The sequence below is a fragment of the Schistocerca serialis genome, chromosome 2 (genome assembly GCF_023864345.2).
Source record: "Schistocerca serialis cubense isolate TAMUIC-IGC-003099 chromosome 2, iqSchSeri2.2, whole genome shotgun sequence".
NCBI lineage: Eukaryota > Metazoa > Arthropoda > Insecta > Orthoptera > Acrididae > Schistocerca > Schistocerca serialis.
In genome coordinates, this window is record NC_064639.1 from 935,047,995 (window position 1) to 935,067,021 (window position 19,027).

Here is a 19,027-nt window from a genome sequence, read left to right on the forward strand (position 1 = left end):
TCATGTCATTCAGGTTAAAAAACGCGTCCTGACGTGGCTACGCTTTATTGACGCTCTCTTGCTCCAGTTCAGCTTCTGTTTCGTATATCTCGACGATATCCTGATCTTCAGCAAGTCCTCACAAGATCACGAACGCCACATTACGGTAGTAAAGGACACTCTCTTACCAAACAGAATCGAGATCAACACTAACAAACTGCAACTGCCCAACAATCTGTCCAATTCTTGGGGTACACAGTCTTGGCCGCCAGTATACAATCCCCCTGAATCGAAGGTGCAATCAATCTTATCCATGCCTCTCCCTACCACATACTAAGAGCTCTGTTGGTTCCTGGGAAAGATAAACTACTATCGTCATCATTTCCGTGCAGCAGCTGACACTTAGGCCACCCTAAGTAACGATCTTGCTGGAAAGCAAACTTCAGGGATGTGAGCCATTCCGTGGACAGAACCAATGCGCACAGCCTTCCAGGCCCTGAAAGACTCTCTCGCATGAGCCATCACCCTCACTCACCCAATCTTTGGTGCTGAACTCTCCGTCACCACAGATGCCAGCGACTCTGTGGCAGGGACGGTCCTGCAACAACGCCGTAATGACGTCGTCACGCCACTTCACTTCTTTTTGACGAAACTTTCACGTGCCCAACAAAAATACTCAGCCTTCAACGATGAACTTTTAGAAGTTTATGAGGCAGTGAAACACTTCCGCCCCGACGTTGAGGGCTGACCTTTTCACATCCTGACCGACCATAAACCAGTAGCAGATGCCATACGCAACCCCCCTCTCGACCCTCCTCCCCATTGCTTTTGGCATTTCGATTTCATCTCTCAGTTCTGTAGTGACGTCCGCCATATCAAAGGCGCCGACAACATTGTTGCAGAACTTCTTTCCCGTATTAACACTATCTCAATGGTCGTCGACCTTTCTGACTTTGCGTCCCTACAGCACCAGGATGAGGATTCACAGTAACTTCTTAACAGCACCTCCACTTTGCTGTCTTTCACCAAAGCAAAATTCACCAGCATCTGAGAGGAAGTCTGGTGCAACTCCTCCACCAGCACCCTCCGACCCCTCATTCACACCCCTCCCCCCATCCACCTTCCATGTTTGACACACTACACTCTCTAGCATAGCCCAGAATTAAGTCATCAACATGCCTCATGTCCAAATAATTCATGTGGTGAGACATGAAGCACGATTGTCAGACCTTGGCCCAGAACTGCATCACTTGCCTGTGTAACAAAGTCACCAGGCACACTGTTCCACATCTCCACAAATTCGACATTCCATCTGGCCGCTTTCGTCACATACACCTGGACCTCACTGGCCCCCTTCCTCCCTCTGGGGGCTTCCGTTATGTTCTTTTTTGCATTGGTTGTTTATCTTGTTGGGTGGAGGCCATAGCTCTCACCAACATAACCTCTAAAACTGTGGCTAAGGCTTTTGTTTCTTCCAGGATTTCCCACATCAGCTGCCCTGCTATTGTCATCACCAACCAGAGCCGGCAGTTTGAATCAGTACTCATTGCCCAACTCTGCCAGCTGTGTGGTATCAACAAATGACATACGACTGTCTACAAACACCAAGGAAACAGACTGGTAGAACGGTGCCATCGCACTTTCTAGACAGCAAACATTTCCATGACCCCCCCCCCTCCACCCCCCCCACCCCCCCCCAAAAATCTAGCCACAGTCCTCCCCATTCCTATGTGCCCTCCAATCTCCTTTCATGCAAGTTCATTTTTTCCACAACAACACTGTCCGGGCCCCTCTTGCTCCACCATATTCAGGCCTGTACGAGGTCATAAACTGCACCACTAACATGATGGGCATCCAGGTTAAGTGTTTGCCACTCACTGTTTCTCTCCACTGTGTGAAACCTGCACACCTCGACCCAGTCTCTTTCACGCCCTATGATGTTATGTAGCCTCTGAGCACTGAGGACTCGCGTTCAAGCTATGACCCCACAAAGCTTCCATCACAGCCCTCATTCGAACATGCATCTGCATCACCACCGTCATGCCTCAGGTTCTTGCCCTCTCTCTCTACCTCCTCCCACCACCCCCCCTCAAGGTATTGGAAACTGACGTCCCACCCTAACATGTGTAAGATGTCACCATCCTCATCAACAACAACCACATCTTCATCCTGCTGCAAGACAACTCACCCCACCCAACCGGTGACCTGGTTCATCAATCCATCACTGGCTCCTGCCCACTCCCGCACAGGGTCGACCACACGCTCCTCCAAGCTAAAGTAACCACCCTAGGGAGGGTTACAGTTTGAATACTGCCAGCCGATCACACAAGGGACACAGTCCTTCCCCACACTGCTCCATCCTCATGAGTGGGCTGACACCTCATCTGCCAAGGACTGATGAACCAGGTCACCGGTCGGGTGGGGTGAGTTGTCTTGCAGCAGGATGAAGATGTGGTTGTTGTTGATGAGGATGGTGACATCTTACACATGTTACGGTGGGACGTGCTCTACAGGAGTTCAAAGTCAACCTCCCAGCATGGTCCCTGCGGCAACAACATCTGGAGAAGGACATCCCCATCACATCACTGCCATTTCTCTCACCCCTGCCTTCACCTTCGGATACGCCCCCTTTCCACTGCACTCAAACTGTGCTCCGTACTGTGTGGGGGGGGGGGGGGGCTGTATAGCATCGACAAGTACGAACAACATATCTCCGCCATTGCAAATTCTTTGACTCTGTAACCGTATGTCCCACACCATCTTGCTTGTTCATTTGGCTCTATAATTTGTTGTAATGTAGAGATCTGTATGAAATATACCAATTCTTACAGAAATGAGTGTGTTTCTTTGGGGGGGGGGGGGGCTGTATAGCATCGAGAAGTACGAACAACATATCTCCGCCATTGCAAATTCTTTGACTCTGTAACCGTATGTCCCACACCATCTTGCTTGTTCATTTGGCTCTATAATTTGTTGTAATGTAGAGATCTGTATGAAATATACCAATTCTTACAGAAATGATTGTGTTTCTTTGGGCTACAACCCAACAGAAATCCCACACAATGGTAAGGTTTTCTGATGTTATTGCTATCCTGAGTGAAAGAGAAGAAATTTACAGAATCTGTAGAATGGAATGAACAGTCAAATGAGTACAGAATATGGGCTGAGAGTAAATCAAAAGAAGATGAAAGTAATGAGAAGTATCAGAAATGAGAATACCAAGAAACTTAGCATCAGAACTGGTGATCCATGATGGATGGAGCAAGGAGGATGTAAAAAGTAAACTAGCTCTGGCAAGAAAGGCATTCCTGGCCAAGAGACATCTAATATATTAGACAGAGGCCTTAATTTGAGGAAGAAACTTCTCATGTAGTCTGGCAGTCTGTTGTAAAGTTTAACACTAATATGGCTCACAAGCCTTTGCTTTTTTTCCGCTATTTGTGGAAATAGTGCAAGAAAGTGAAAACAGCCAAAGTGTGCCATTATGGTAACTTGGTACCTTCTGAGTGAAAAACATACTGAACTGAGCTTCTGTCCAAGTTTTATTATATGACCACTAAAATTTTCATCAACATGGATCCCCAGCAATTTGTAGATGTTGCTATATCTATGGCTTTGTCACAACAGCAGATCTACATTTAAACTGTGACTTATTTCACCAAATTGCATTTAATGTAAGTCTGTTTGCATTAAATGAAGAATGGACATACTTGAGGATTTTATCAGCAGTTGTCTGCAGCCATTGATTTGGTGCACTTGTTATCACACAAGTATCACCTGTGAATGGATGGAATGACATTGGCTGCACTATCAGAGATGTGTATATGGTATATGATAAGAAATAATATGGGACTTAGAATACTGTCTTTCCAGAATTTTTTTTTTTTTTTTTTTTATTTTTCCATCTGAAGTTAAACTGATTTTGTGACTGGAGTTAGGTGACATAAGTCTTACAAGCTGTGTTCAGTTGAACAGATGTAATTTAAAGACCTTTTTTTCCATCTGAAGTTAAACTGATTTTGTGACTGGAGTTAGGTGACATAAGTCTTACAAGCTGTGTTCAGTTGAACAGATGTAATTTAAAGACCTTTGTATATCTAATGCTTTCTTTTCTGAAAGGTCACCATGACTGACAGTATCTTTGCTCAGTGTAACACGTTAAACTACTGCCGTTTCCATATTTTTACCTGCATGAAACTTGCTCATTGCTGTTTAGTAACTAATGGTCATTTAGAGATTTTTGAGAAGGACAGAAGCTGAATCAATTAATGAAAATTTGTGACTTGGCCAAGACTTGAATCTGGGTCTTCTGCTTTTTTGGCAGATTTGGTAACCACTACATCACCACAGCACTGTGGCTATCGCACCTGCACAAACTCTCCTAGTCTCCCTAACACAAACTTCGATTCACACCTTCAGCCCATTACCCTTTCTTAAATCGTCACTACTGTAAAGACGCTCTCGCATTGGAGTAGCACCCCACCTTTGTACATAATGGGGAAATCTGGCCTTTACGTCAGGCATAGGTGAGGTGTTGGTCTGATGGAACTGCAATTTTCTGGAGGCATATGAGTCTCAACTTCCCCTTCAATAAGGATAGAAGTTGAAGCAATGAATAAAAATTTTTGCTACAGCTGGACATGATCCCAGGTCTCCTAATTGCTAGGTCAATGTGCTAACGACTGCACTTCTGTAGCATTGTGGCTACCACAACTGCACAGATTCATCTAGTCCAGCATCCTCTGTAAAATAAATTCCAGTTCATATCTTCAACCCATTTTCTCCTTCATAAATTGTTACTATTTCTATGGCTATCTCACATTAGAATGGCACACCATCTTTTTCTTTCTTTCTATCTTTTGCTACTGCCTTTATCCCGCATTGTGCACAGGGTCAGCAGGATTAACTATGGATTTGGCACGGTTAATGTTTTGGGGTGGCCAAATGCCCTTCCGGCTGCCACGCCACAGCATCTTTTTAGGTATGGGTAAATCTGCCTATACCCCAGGCAACGGTGATCTATTTATCTGATGGAACTTCATTTTCCTGGACACATATGAGTCTCAGCTTCATCTTTGATTAAGGTAGAAGCTGAAGCAGTAAATTAAAATTTGTGCCACAGCTATCCTTATCAAAGGCAAAGTTGAGACTCATGTGTCTAAAGGATACTGTAATTCCATCAGCTCAGTAGATCACCTACACCTGAGGTACAGGCAGTATTTCCCCATTACATACAAAACTGCAGTGCTATTACAATTTCAGGAGAGCCGTAACAGTAATGATTTAAGAGGGGGAAAATGGCCTGAAGCTGTGAACTGAAGTTTGTGTTAGGTACAGCACTGGGGTAGGGTAGTCTGTGCAGCACTGGGAACCAAAGTCCTGCAGTGGTGTAGTGGTTAGCATACGTGAAGTGGGAGAGATGGATTCAAATCCTGGCTGTGTCACAGATTTTAATACATTGCTTCAGCTTCGGTCTTTTTTGAAGGTAAAGTTCAGACTCTTATGTCTCCAAGAAAATGAAATTCCATCAGATTTAGATATTTGTAAATTTGGTGTTTCACCAGCTTTTCTATGTTTTGGAGAATACCAGGAAGAATGATACTGACTGATAATTTTTTACCTTATACTTGCCATTTTTAACATTGTTTTTCTTTTTCAACCTTTTAGAAAACTCTTCTTTCCTAAATGATGAGCTGACTAAATTTGCCAAGGGCCTTGCAATCCGCAGAGTGATATTGATTGTGACAGAGACTGACACCTGATCAACTCTTGAAGACATTTTAGGTTTCAAGTCTTATCACTTTTAACACTTCATTTTCATTTGTTGGATCTACCCTCATACTACAGACAGGCTTTGAAGATTCTACTTTATCTTGATTTGTTAATTTCAAGTTTAATGAAGTTTTCACATTAATGAAATAGTTGTTTATATAATTTGGTAAATTTTCTTTTCACGATTAATATTTTTCTGCAGTTTTGAGAATTATATCCTGTTCTTCACCTCTCTACCTTATTTCAGTCTTCACAATCCCCTAAATTGCTTCTGGATTGTTATCAGATTGTCTTCTTAATCTGTCATTAGTCACAAGTTGACAAGTTGTGCCTTAGCAATTAATTTTCAATAAATACCCATGCTATTCTGTTGTCTCAAATTTGGATTATGAATGTTTTCATTTTAAAAATTAGACTTTTCAGATTTCAACAAGAATTTTTAATGCCTGATCTGATCCTGGAACTTGCCTTTTGTATTACTGTGGAATCTTATTCTTTGGAAGCACATCTCAAAATACCCGATGAACGTTCAAGAGAAGGAATCATATGCACCACTGGCATTGGCTTGGGACAGCAGTTCTGCCCAAGACTCATCACTTACGCTCTTTCCTACATTTCTGAGAAAAGAGTAACATGATCTATTTATATAAAGAAGACAGCAAGGAATATCCAGTAAATTACAGAGAAATAACTATCACACACTTCTTATCTAAAATAATAGAAGGAATACAGCATATTTTATTGGGTGAGACAATATTTTAAATTATGTACAGCATGATCCTAGGAAGTGTAAATCCACCAAAATAATAATAATTGAATTTTTAGCATTTGTAACTAAGGCACTGCATTAACAGAACAAAGCTTGTGGTACATTTCTTGGACTTTCAAAAGCTTGTCATTGTGAAGAGTTATTCAAAGCGTTTCAGTGTTATGGTACAGGAGGAAAGCAATTGAGGTCTTAAAACAGTGTGCACAAATAATGATATGTCTATTTGAATTTTGAATTTGTTGGTGTGCCTCAAGGATCAATGCTTGGCCAATCACTTTTCATTTTATACATAAATGATATGCCCAAAAGAGTATGTGGAAGTACCATCATGTGAAGCCCATCCTGTTAGCCATGCGGTCTAACGCACAGATTTCCAGGTGGGAAAGGCGGGCCAGTCCCTGACACAAATCCGCCTGGCAGATTTGTGCCAAGGTCCGGTGTGCCAGCCAGTCTGTGGATGGTTTTTAGGCAGTTTTCCACCTGCCTTGGCAAATGCAGGCTGGTTCCCTTATTCTGCCTCAGTTGCACTATATTGGCAATTTCTGCACAAACACTTTCTCCACATGCACGTACACCATCATTACTCTACCACACAAACATAGGGGTTACACTCATCTGGTGTGGGACATTGCTGGGGGGGGGGGGGGGGGGGCACTGGGGGCCAAACCACACAATAACCCTGGGTTTGGTGTGGGGCAATGGAGAGGTGAGTGGACTGCTGTAGCCTGTTGCGGGGTCGTGTACCACTGAGGCTACAGCGGGGACGAAGCCTCTCCATCATTTCTAGCTCCCCAGTTCAATACAATACTGTCATGTGTGTAGATGACACTTCATTTGTCATCAGTAGTGTTTAAACAGACAGTTTACAAAAGAAAGTGGCTCTAAATATTAAAACTGCAGACAATTACCTCTGTGGAATAATCTTTTTAGAAATCCTAATAAAACCACATTTTTATGAATACATACAAACAAAACACATAACTTGAACAAGATTACCATCAAGTTTGGAGACTCAGATCTAATAGAACAGAAAGTTATAAATTTCTCAATGTAGTGGTGGGCAGGTACTTCTCATGGGATCTGAAATGAAATGATCGTTGCAATGTTATTGGCTGAGAGCTCCAACTAGGACTGTTTGATCACCTGGTACAAGTCTTTCTGTTGATACCCCTTCAGTAATTTGTATATTGAAGAAGATGAGATGAAATGATGAGGACAACACACTCAGTCCTTGAGTGAAAAAAATTTCTGTCCTGACCTGGAATACACCTTGGGAGAAATGTTAATTACTAGGCCATAAGCTGCAGACTTCTCATGGGTGAATCATGTAAATAACATCTGTCATAAAATGAGCTCAAACGTAATTCTAGCAGGAAAAATGTTGAAGACACTAACCACATAAGCCCTACTAACAATGCACTATGGGGTAGTTCAGTCACAACTGCCACATGGTATCTTGGTCTGGGGGAATGCTGGAACTTTATGCATACAAAGATTACTGGAGGCACAAAAGAAAGCTATAAGATTTATAAAAAAATTACCTCCAACAAACTCCTCCAGAAATACATCTGGGGAACTAAATATATTGAATCACTATTCACGTACAAAACCATTATCTAACGTAAAAATTAATTGTGCTGCATTGTTAAACAGAGATATCTATGATTATAACACAAGAAGTAAAATGATTGTCACATTGAAGCAAGTGTGCCCATTTGGTAGTTTGTGGTGGAGGGGGGGGGGGGGGGGAGGCTAGACCTGGGGATATGGAGTTTTTTTAATATTTTAGAAGATGAATGGTGACTTTTAAATAGCCATTAAAATGTTCCAGTTTTAACCAGGTTAAAAACCTGCATTTTAATGCTTTTTAAATATTTTCTTGGAAGAAAAACACCTGACAACACTGTATATTTTGGTTTCCCTGAGGACTAGAGGAAGCCACAGCTCCCCCTTCCCTCTTGTCCCCAATATGGGTGCCCTTGGAGGTTGAAGGAAATCTGACGAGGAGCCTGTAAATGCAGGATGCATTCTGTACATTTTTCTAAGGTACGGTACATTAATGTGTCACTTGGTTAAAATTTGTCCATGCAGTGTTAAAAGAATATCATGAAGCTAAAAATTAAAGCAGAATGTTTGTATGCAATTTTACAAATATGTGAAAATTTTTGGAAAGTATCAATTAACTTTAATATATGTTGTATATGTATGTCATATTCACTGCTTTAAGTATTTATTTTAAGATTAATAAACAAGCCTTCTATTGATATGTATATTTGTAACTCCACATAATGTGCTAAAAAAATCTGTACTTACATTAATCCAGTGGTGCTCAGAACTATTTACATTTTATTTTCATGCATAATTTATCTATTAGCTGACTAATGTGTGCAAGAAATGTTTACAAATCAGTCTGAAAGCTATGCAGATTAGCTGGATCTTGACATGACACACCTGTGTACATGACACTGTTCATTTCTCCATTTTTAATCAATTGATCTATTCTACCTTGACTTATGTCATTCAGTGATGTCTGGAATAGTGAAAAGGATGATCCAGATTTCAGTTTTCCTGTGCCATGGACCATCAGAATCAGCAGCACCACCTGTCTTCTGAACTGGAGATTTGAAATTCCTTGTCTCAAGGGACAATGACTGCTCGGATCCAGAGCATTCCTTAAGCCGCATGTCCCCTGGTTGCTACTAAAGAATAGTTACTTCAAAATAAAAACCTAAAGCCAGAAGTCAACTTGTGACCACTTGTGAATTTTCTCATTTTCAAATACTCAGGGTAATTAATACAATTTCAAAGAGGACGAAGCATCAGACTTCTGAGCCTGTATTGACAAGAGAGCTAGGCAGCACTGCCCAGATATGCCAACTGAACATAATGGGAATTAATACTTCTAAGAGGAAGTTCCCTTCAAATTTTTAAATTGAAAATCAAGTCAACATAGCTATTCATCCAGAAAGGCACATCAAAAGTGAAGAGCAACACACATTCAGGGGCAGGATCCATGGGTCTGATCTACTGGGAGCTGGGTACCAGCAATATTATGGATTCACAACCTATATAAGGAGCAATATCAAAACCGCCTCCCTAATCACACTTTCAGCAGATTGTTTCCAACAAGCAGTCACCAAAATTAGTGAAATAACTGTGCTAAACATATACGAGCCCCGGCAAACAGCAAGATGCAGAACATTACAGATACTCATCCCCAACCTACAGTACACACTAGAGATTTCAACAGTCACCACTCTGAATGGAAATATCGCACAGCTGATGAATTTGGGGGCAAGTTATCAATCTTGGCCAAAGAAAAGCATCTCTACCTGGTCTTTCATGGAGAAGATAAAAGAACATTCAAATCCACAACACACAATACATAAATGAACTCTGACCTGAGCTTTACAACAAAGAATTCACGATCACATCTTATCCCCACATATGGGAAAGCTAAGGACAGTTTACCACACATCATGACCTCATTGTTCAGGAAATTGGAATGAATATCTCTCTTATCATTTCTCTTCCCAAGACCCAGATGGAATCAGCAAAAAGAAAATTGGCAAAAACTTTCTAATATCATTAACCAAACTCTGTGGTGGATCCCTATGAGTAGGTGTAACTACTGCACATTTGTAAATAATAGCAGCTGCAAAATGATATATTCTACAGACCCATTGTGAAGAATACTCTCGAGGACAGAATGAAGAGATAGAGGAATTATACCAGAGATTTTTGCAGGAGAATGATATTGAAATTGCTGATGGGCTCCTACAAAACTTTGATGCAGCCTGAAGAAGGTAAAGGGATGAAACTACTGATGCATTACCTCCAAAAGAAACTCAGAGATGCCAGTGCATCCAAATGACAAATTCCAGTCGTCTGTCCAAACCAGGTTGCCTCATGAACTATATCCTTGTCAAGAGTTCCTACTAGAGACAAGAAACATACCACCTTCATCAAGCACCACCTCAATGCATTCCATCAGTCAGAAAAAGCTTCAAATAATCTCTCCCACTACATCACAGTTGATGAAGTAAGTTTCAACCTCCATAATATGAAAACAGGAAGTCCCAGGATTTGATGGTGTTCTCTCTCAATTCCAAACACATAGTGTCCAATAGACTAGAGAATGGAGAGCCAGTTATTTTAACATATTATGCTTCCTGATAATGAACCATCTGAATTTCAAAAGCTAAAATAATATCTTTTCTAAATTCAGATAAACCAAGGAACAAACCAGAAAGTTGCCACCCAATTTACCTCCTAAGCATCACCTATAAGCTTTGGAGAGACTCATTCTACACTGGGCTGAACCAATAGTGCAAAAATACCTATGAATGGAGCAAGTTGGTTTTGTCACAACAGAAGCAACGAAGATTATGTACTTACTTTAATCAACAAAGATGAACCAGGGTTCCAACAAGGACTCAAGATGGCAGTTATCTGTGGGTCTCACCACTGCATATGACACCATATGGAAAGTGGTCTGCTATAATTACAAATTGTATCACAACATCCCTTGACAGAAACTCTTATGTCTTGTCAGTAACACACTGTGTGACAGAACCATTCAGAGAATAATGGGTGATAATATCAGTAGTGTCCAAAAAATAAAGAACAGCCTCCTTCAAGGACTGGTGCTGGAGCTTCTACTTTTTAAACTTTACATATCAGTCATTCCATAAATGAAAGGAAAGAAATTTTATTATGCCAATGACTCAATAAAAACTTTCCAAACCAAGCAGATGGAAGATGCTGGCAGTCTCCTTTCCCAAGATCTGAAAGTCATTGGAAAGTTCTACTCTGTTTGGAGACCTACTGTCAGCACAAGTGAAATGGAAACAACATGTTTTTGTCTGAATAACACGAAAGCCACAAAATCTTCAAAACTATACTTCAACAATAAATTGTTCACCCACAATCAGTTTCCTATGAAGCTTGATGTCTCACTGGATCATACTCTGTCCTTCAGAAAAAAATTTAGAAGCAGGTGGCAGCTAAACTCAACATACACAACAATACCCTGCACAAATTGTGTGGCAGTTCTGCCCTAGGAATTGTATGCACTTTTGTGGAGTGCTGCTCCTTTGTGTGGTTGAATAACAACCATGTAAGGACAATAGAGGCCAAACTTCACAACAAGATGTGTATCATCAATGGATGCATGAAAAGCACACCCTGCAAAGGTTACCTGTGCTAAGTAACATTGCTCCACCTCCACTCTATAAAACACCTCCACTCCACCAAAAGGGCTTCTTGGTCCATCAATTGAAGCACAAAGTGACCCAGTATTGACAGTGCATAAGGACATTCATCATGTACCACTGAGAAGCTTGAGGTCCAGGAAACCCACATTAGCCTTAGTGGACCAGACACAGACTTTGGCATCAATGCGAAGTATTGGACAGATTGGAGCACTATAATTTGGCAACTCACTGAGCCATTTCCAATGCCACACAAGGGCCTACTGGGTTCAAACTTCCCCTCCAACAACTGAAAACTCTTAACAGGATTCTCATCACATGTGGACTTTGCAATGATCTTATGTAAAAATGGAGCAAATTCTAAAGCCTTCAGTGTGGCTCACATGGTCTGCACTGGACAATGAAACATATTGTGACTGCAATATCAGGGCATTAACAGGAGCAAAAACAGATCTACATTTAGTGAATGATGCCACAGTTTTCCTGCTTGATGACTTAGGCAATAACATTTGAGGATTATGCTTGTTCTCATATTCCTCAAATCATTGTCAACTTAAATTTATTGCTTATTTTAATATTCTTTTATTGCTTATTTTATTGTTCATTTCAATTTCTTCTTTATTGCTGATTTTAATGTTCATTTAACAGCTGATTTAACTGTTCACCTTCATTGTTCCTTCCTATTGGCTCTTTTTACAGCTTATTTTTCTAATTTAAATACCCTGTGTCCAAGTGTTTATGCCAAATGAAAAATAAATAAAGTGCTTCAGCTGTCGCAATGCAAGATTTGCCAAGTGGTCTAAGGCGCTGCAGTCATGGACTGTGCGGCTGGTTCTGACGGAGGTTCAAGTCCTCCCTCAGGCATAGGTGTGTGTGTTTGTCCTTAGGATAATTTAGGTTAAGTAGCGTGTAAGCTTAGGGACTGATGACCTTAGCAGTTAAGTCCCATAAGATTTCACACACATTTGAACATTTTGTTTCAGCTGTCTGCCAAGCAACCAAACATACACACAGCATGTAGCAGTACTTAGAACTCAGACTAGAGAAAGAAAATTATGAAAAGGAAAGTTGCTACTCACCATGCTGCGTCGCAGATATGCCCAACAAAAAGCCTGCCACAAATAAGCTTTCAACCAACAAGGTCTTTATCACAAATAGATGACAGACACACACACACACACACACACACACACACACACACACACACACACACACACACACACACACACATGACTGCAGTCTCTGGCAGCTGAAGCCACACTGAGAGCAGCAGCAGTAGTCCATGATGGCAATGGCAACAGGGTGGGGGTAAGGAGGAGGCTGGTGCAGGAAGGGGGAGGGATAGGAGGCTAGGGGGTGGAGGACAGTGAAGTGCTGCTGAGGATTGCACAGGAACGAGGTGGAGAGAGGCTATGGCAGCTAGGTGCAATCGGGAGGTTAGACAGAGAGAAGGGGAGAGGTGGGAGGGAGGCGAGGGGAGCGGAAAAGAAAAGAAGTGAAAAGACTGGGTGCATTGGTATGATGAGGCTGTGTAGTGCTGGAACGGAAACAAGGAAGTGCTGCATGGGTGAGGACAATGACTAAAGAAGGTTGAGGCCTGGAGGAGTACGGAAACATAGGACATATTGAAGGGTGAGTTCCCAGCTCTGTAGATCAGAAAAGCCGGTGTTGGTGGGAAGGATCCATATGGCACACACTGTGAAGCAGTCATTGAAATGACGGACGTCGTGTTGGGCAGCATGCTCAGCAACAGGGTGGTCCAGATGCTTCTTGACCACAGTTTGTCAGTGGCCATTCATGCAGCAGACACCTTATTGGTTGACATGCCCACATAGAACGAAGCACAGTGGTTTCAGCTTAGCTTGTAGATCACACGACTGGTTTCACAGGTAGCCCTGCATTTAATGGGATAGGTGATGTTTGTAACCAGATTGCATTAGGTGGTGGTGGGATGATGTATGGCACAGGCCTTGCATCTAGGTCTATTACAGGGATATGAGCCAAGAGGTAAGGGGATGGGAGCAGGGGTTATGTAGGGATGGACGAGTATATTGTGTAGTGGGAAGAGGAATTCTGCCTTAGGTTTAATTTTAATTTTCTAACTTACATGATAATATTGGACATTCTGCTACACAATCTACAATGTCTCATGGTTTTGATATTGTGGTGCTTTCTCATATGTTGTTGGTAAGGTGAATAGGATGATTGCATGACCTGTGGTTGGTTGGCACTGCACTTTCTCTGATTTTTAAAAACATGTAGATTGTGTCGCAGAATAGCTACCAAAATAAATGTCTTATGTGAGTCAGAAAATAAAAAATAACCACTGAAGATAGCATAAAATGTGCTGAAACATGTGTGGGTGAAACGAAACAGGAAAAAAGGTGTCTTGCATGAGGCTGAATGCCTCTTACTATTTCATAGCAAACACAGACATAAAAAGAAGAACTGCAACACCACAAGTTGACTATATTGTGTAGATTTGGTGGACAGTGAAAGTACCACTGTGGGAGGGTCAGGAATAATGGTGGGTAGGACATTTATCATTTCAGGGCATGATGAGAGGTAGTCGAAACCCTGGCTCAGAAGATAATTCAGTTGCTCAAGTTCTAGCTGGTATGAGTTACGAGGGGCATGCTCCTCTATGGCTGGATAGTAGCACTTTAGGAGGTGGTAGGAGACTAGAAAGGTAAGGGACAGGAGATTTGTTTTTGCACAAGGTTGGGAGGATAATTACAGTCTGTGAAGTGTTCATTGAGACTCTCGGTATATTTCGAGAGGGACTGCTCATCAAAACAGATGCAATGACCACTGTTGAGTAGGCTGTATGCAAGGCAGTTGGCTCTGAGCACTATGGGACTTAACATCTATGGTCATCAGTTCCCTAGAACTTAGAACTACTTAAACCTAACTAACCTAAGGACAGCACACAACACCCAGCCATCACGAGGCAGAGAAAATGCAAGGCAGTTCTTGGTATGGAATGGGTGGCAGCAATTGAAGTGGAAGTATTGCTGGTAGTCAGTAGGTATGATATGGACAGAGGTACTGATATAGCCATCTTTGAGGTGGCTTGTTGGATTGAGTAGGACCAGGTGAAGCAAATGGGGCAGAAGCTGTTGAGGTTCTGGAGGAATGTGGATAGGGTATCCTCACCCTCAATCCAGATCACAAAAATGTCATCAATGAATCTGAATCAGGTGAGGGGTTTAGGATTCTGGGTTTTTAGGAAGGATTCCTGCAGATAGACCATGAATAGGTTGGCATAGGATGGTGCCATGCAGGTGCCCATAGCCATACCTCAGATTTGTTTGTATGTAATGCCTTCAAAAGAGAAGTAATTGTGGGTGAGGATATAGTTGGTCATGGTGACTAGGAAGGAGGCTATTGGTTTGAAATATGTCAGGCACTGGGAAAGGTAGTGTTCAATAGTGGTAAGGCCATGGGCATTAGGGATGTTAGTGTAAATGGAGGTGGCATCAATAGTCACAGGCAGGTCACCATACAGTAAAGGGACAGAAACTGTGGAGAGCTGTTGTAGAAAGTGATTGATATCTTTTATATAGGAGGGTAGGTACCAAGTAATAGGTTGTAGGTGTTGGTCTGAGACAACAGAAATTCTCTCAGTGGGGGCACAGCAACTGGCTACAATGGGGTATCCTTGATGGTTAGGTTTATGGACTTTAGGAAGCATGTAGACAGTAGCAGTGTGGGGAGTGGTAGGGATAGGTAGAGAGATGGAGTTTGGAGAGAGGTTCTGGTGTGGGTCTAAGGATTTGAGGAGAGACTGGAGATGTGGCTCGATTTCTGAAATGGGGTCACTGTGGCAAGGTTTGTAGATGGATGTATCTGACAGCTGGCAGAGTCCTTCTGGCAGATTATCATTGCAGTTCAAAACAACAGTGTTCACAGGTAGGATTATAAGGTCAAAATCAGTTTTTAGATTGTGGACTGTGGTTCTTTCTGCAGATGTGAAGTTAGTTTGCATGTCGATAGATTTGGGGAATGATGGTGAAGAGAGGTTCAAGGTTAAGAAATTCTGGAAAGTTAACAGGGTGTAAAGTGGGGGCAGTGGGGGTGGATCACAGTTGGATGGAGGAGTGAACTGAGTCAGGCAGTGTTCAACATTGGTCTTTGGTTGAGTCTGATTGCTACAGTTTGTGGCAGAAAAGTGTTTTCACTTTAGGTACTGGGAGAAGGAGAGGAGATCTTTAACAAGCAATGCATGATTAAATTTGGGAGTGGGGCAAAAGGTGAGGCCTTTGGAAAGGACTGATATTTCTGTGGACCTAAGGCTTCTGGAGGAAAGGTTCATGACTGTGTTTCAGTTCTGTTTAGGTTCTGGATTCTGTGTGGTGGTGGGAGGGAACTTTGGAGGGTGGGGTAAAAGTAGTAGGTCCGCAAGACAGGATATGTCAGCTGTGAGGAGACATAAGGGACATTTGGAGGTTGTTGTAGAGGTTGTGAACATTGGTACTCCAAAGCAGGAGTAGTGAGTGAGCAGAGTGGAGAGTTTTTTGAGGTGGTATTGTGCAGGTTGTTCTAGTTCCTGGAGGGCAAGAGTTTCATCTCATAAGGATTACCTGGCAGAAGGACACTGCCAGCTATCAGGTACATCTATCTACAAATCTTACCATAATGACCTCATTCCAGAAATCCAGCAGGCTCTCCAGTATCTCCTCAAATCCTTAGGCCTGTCCCAGAACCACTCCCCAGAGCCCAACACTCTGCTCGCACCTACCACTCCCTGCACTCCCACCTTCTACATGCTTCCTAAAGTCATAAACCCAACTACCCAGGACACCCCACTGTGGCTGGTTACTGTACCCCCACTGAGAGAATCTCTGCTCTCATAGGCCATCACTTTCAACCTATCACCCAGAACCTATCCTCCAGTATAAAAGCTACCAAACATTTCCTCCACTGACTCTCTACAGTTCCTGTCCCTTCACCACACAGTGCCCTGCTCATCACTATTGATGCCAACTCCCTTTACGCTAACATCCCTAATGCCCATGGCCGTACCAGCAATACCTCCACTTTGACAGATGCCACCCATTCCATACCGAGAAATGCCTTCCATACAGCCTACCCACCAGTGGTCGTCTTATCTGCAGTGATGAGCAGTCCCTCTCAAAATATACTGAGGGTCTCAGTGAAGCCTTCACAGACCATAATTGCCCTCCCAACCTTGTACAAAAACAAATCTCCTGTTCCTTATCTTTCCTGTCTCCCACCACCCTCCAAAGTGTCACCATCTGGCCATAGAGGAGCATTACCTTCATAACTCATAAAAGCCAGGACTGGAGCAACTGAATTACTTTCTCCATCAGGGTTTCAACTATCTCTCATCATGCCCTGAAACGAGAAGTGTCCTGCCCACTATCCTTCCCGATCCCCCCCCCCCCCCCCCCCCCACAGTGGTACACCACCATCCAACAAACTTACACAATATACTCATCCATCCCTACACAGCTGCTGCTCCCAATCCATTACCTTATGGCTCATATCACTGTAATAGACCTAGATGCAAGATCTGTCCCATACATCACCCCACCACCACCTAATGCAGTCTGGTTACAAACATCAGCTATCCCATTAAATGCAGGGCTACCTGTGAAACCAGTCATGTGATCTGCAAGCTAATCTGCAACCACAGTGCTTCATTCTATGTGGGCATGACGATCAATAAGCTGTCTGTCCACATGAATGGTCACCGACAAACTTTTGCCAAGAAACAACTGGACCACCCTGTTGTTGAGTATGCTGCCCAACATGACATCCTTCATTTCTATGACTGCTTTACAGTGTGTGCCATATGAATCCTTCCCACCAACACCAGCTTTTCTGATCTGCGCAGGTGGGAACTCTCCCTGCAATATATCCTCGTTCCCATAACCCTTCTGCCTTCTGTCCTCACCCATCCAGCCCCTTCCCTGTTCCCAACCCAGCAATAATACACAGCCCTCATTCCACCAATGCACCCAGTCTTTCTACTTCTCTCCTTTCCACTACCCTCCCCCCCCCCCCTCCAAACTCTTCCCTGCCCTCTGTCTAACCTCCCGACTGCACGTAGCTGCCCTACCCTCTCTCCACCTTGTCCCTGCATGCTCCCAAGCAGCACTTCACCACTTCACTATCCACAACCCCTACACTTCTAGCCCTCCCCCTCCCTGCCCCAGCCTCCTCCTTACCCCCACCCTGTTGCTTCTCCCATGAAGCACTGCTGCTGCTTGCAGTGCGGCGTGTGTGTGTGTGTGTGTGTGTGTGTGTGTGTGTGTGTGTGTGTGTGTGTGTGTGTTTTGCATATTTTTGACAAAGACGTTGTTGGCTGAAAGCTTGTTTGTGACTGTCTTTTTGTTGAGCCATTCTGCAACTCAGTGTCTCTGCTATATGGTAAGTAGCAATTTTCCTTTTCAGGATATTGTTACACTCCTTTCTGTATTTTCCATTGTTTGAGAGTGGCGAAAGAAAGGCTCATACCTAAATGCTTTGGTATGGGTTCACAACCAACAAAAGATATAAGGATGGCATAGTTGAACTGAAGAATAGACCAAAAAAGTTATCAACAGTCACTGGGTAACAAAGAGAATAGAATAACAAATGGATGTGCACCACCTAATGATAAGAACACAAAGGACCTGAAAGAAGTAGACAGTCTCTGGGAGACAATAGACAATACACTGAAAAGCACAGAATACAGACAAATGAAGATTCTTGTAGGTGATTATAATGCATAGATTGAAAGGAAGAATCAAGATAAGGGAACAGTAGGGCTTTACCCAGAATATGGGAGACAAATAAAAATGTGGAAGATTAACTGAACTGTATCAAGAACACAAAATGAGACTGATGACAGTGCATTTTAGGGCCAAGATGTGCAAGAAGAAGATGTGGGCAAGTCCAAGGGAATACCACATTGACCTTGTAGCAGTCGGTTGGACAACACTAAAGAGACCATAAATGTGAAGGTTAGGAAGAACACATGAATAAAATCAGATCACTATCTCACAGAAATGAAGTGTCATTGGGTTCCAAACAGGGTTAAACACCTACAGAGAAATGGAGCAAGTGAAAATACCAAGATAGGCAAAGATAAATTAAAACACAATGAACACAAATACAAAGAGGGAAATGAAATATACAATGAATGGGAACGGAAGAGGCCAAACATGTAGAATCAGAAGAAAACAAAAAGAAGCACTGGTGGTGAACTAGAAATGTAAATAAACTATAGCAGACTGTAGGAAAGCCAGGAGAAATCAGAGTAATAAGAAGAACTCAAGAAATGAGA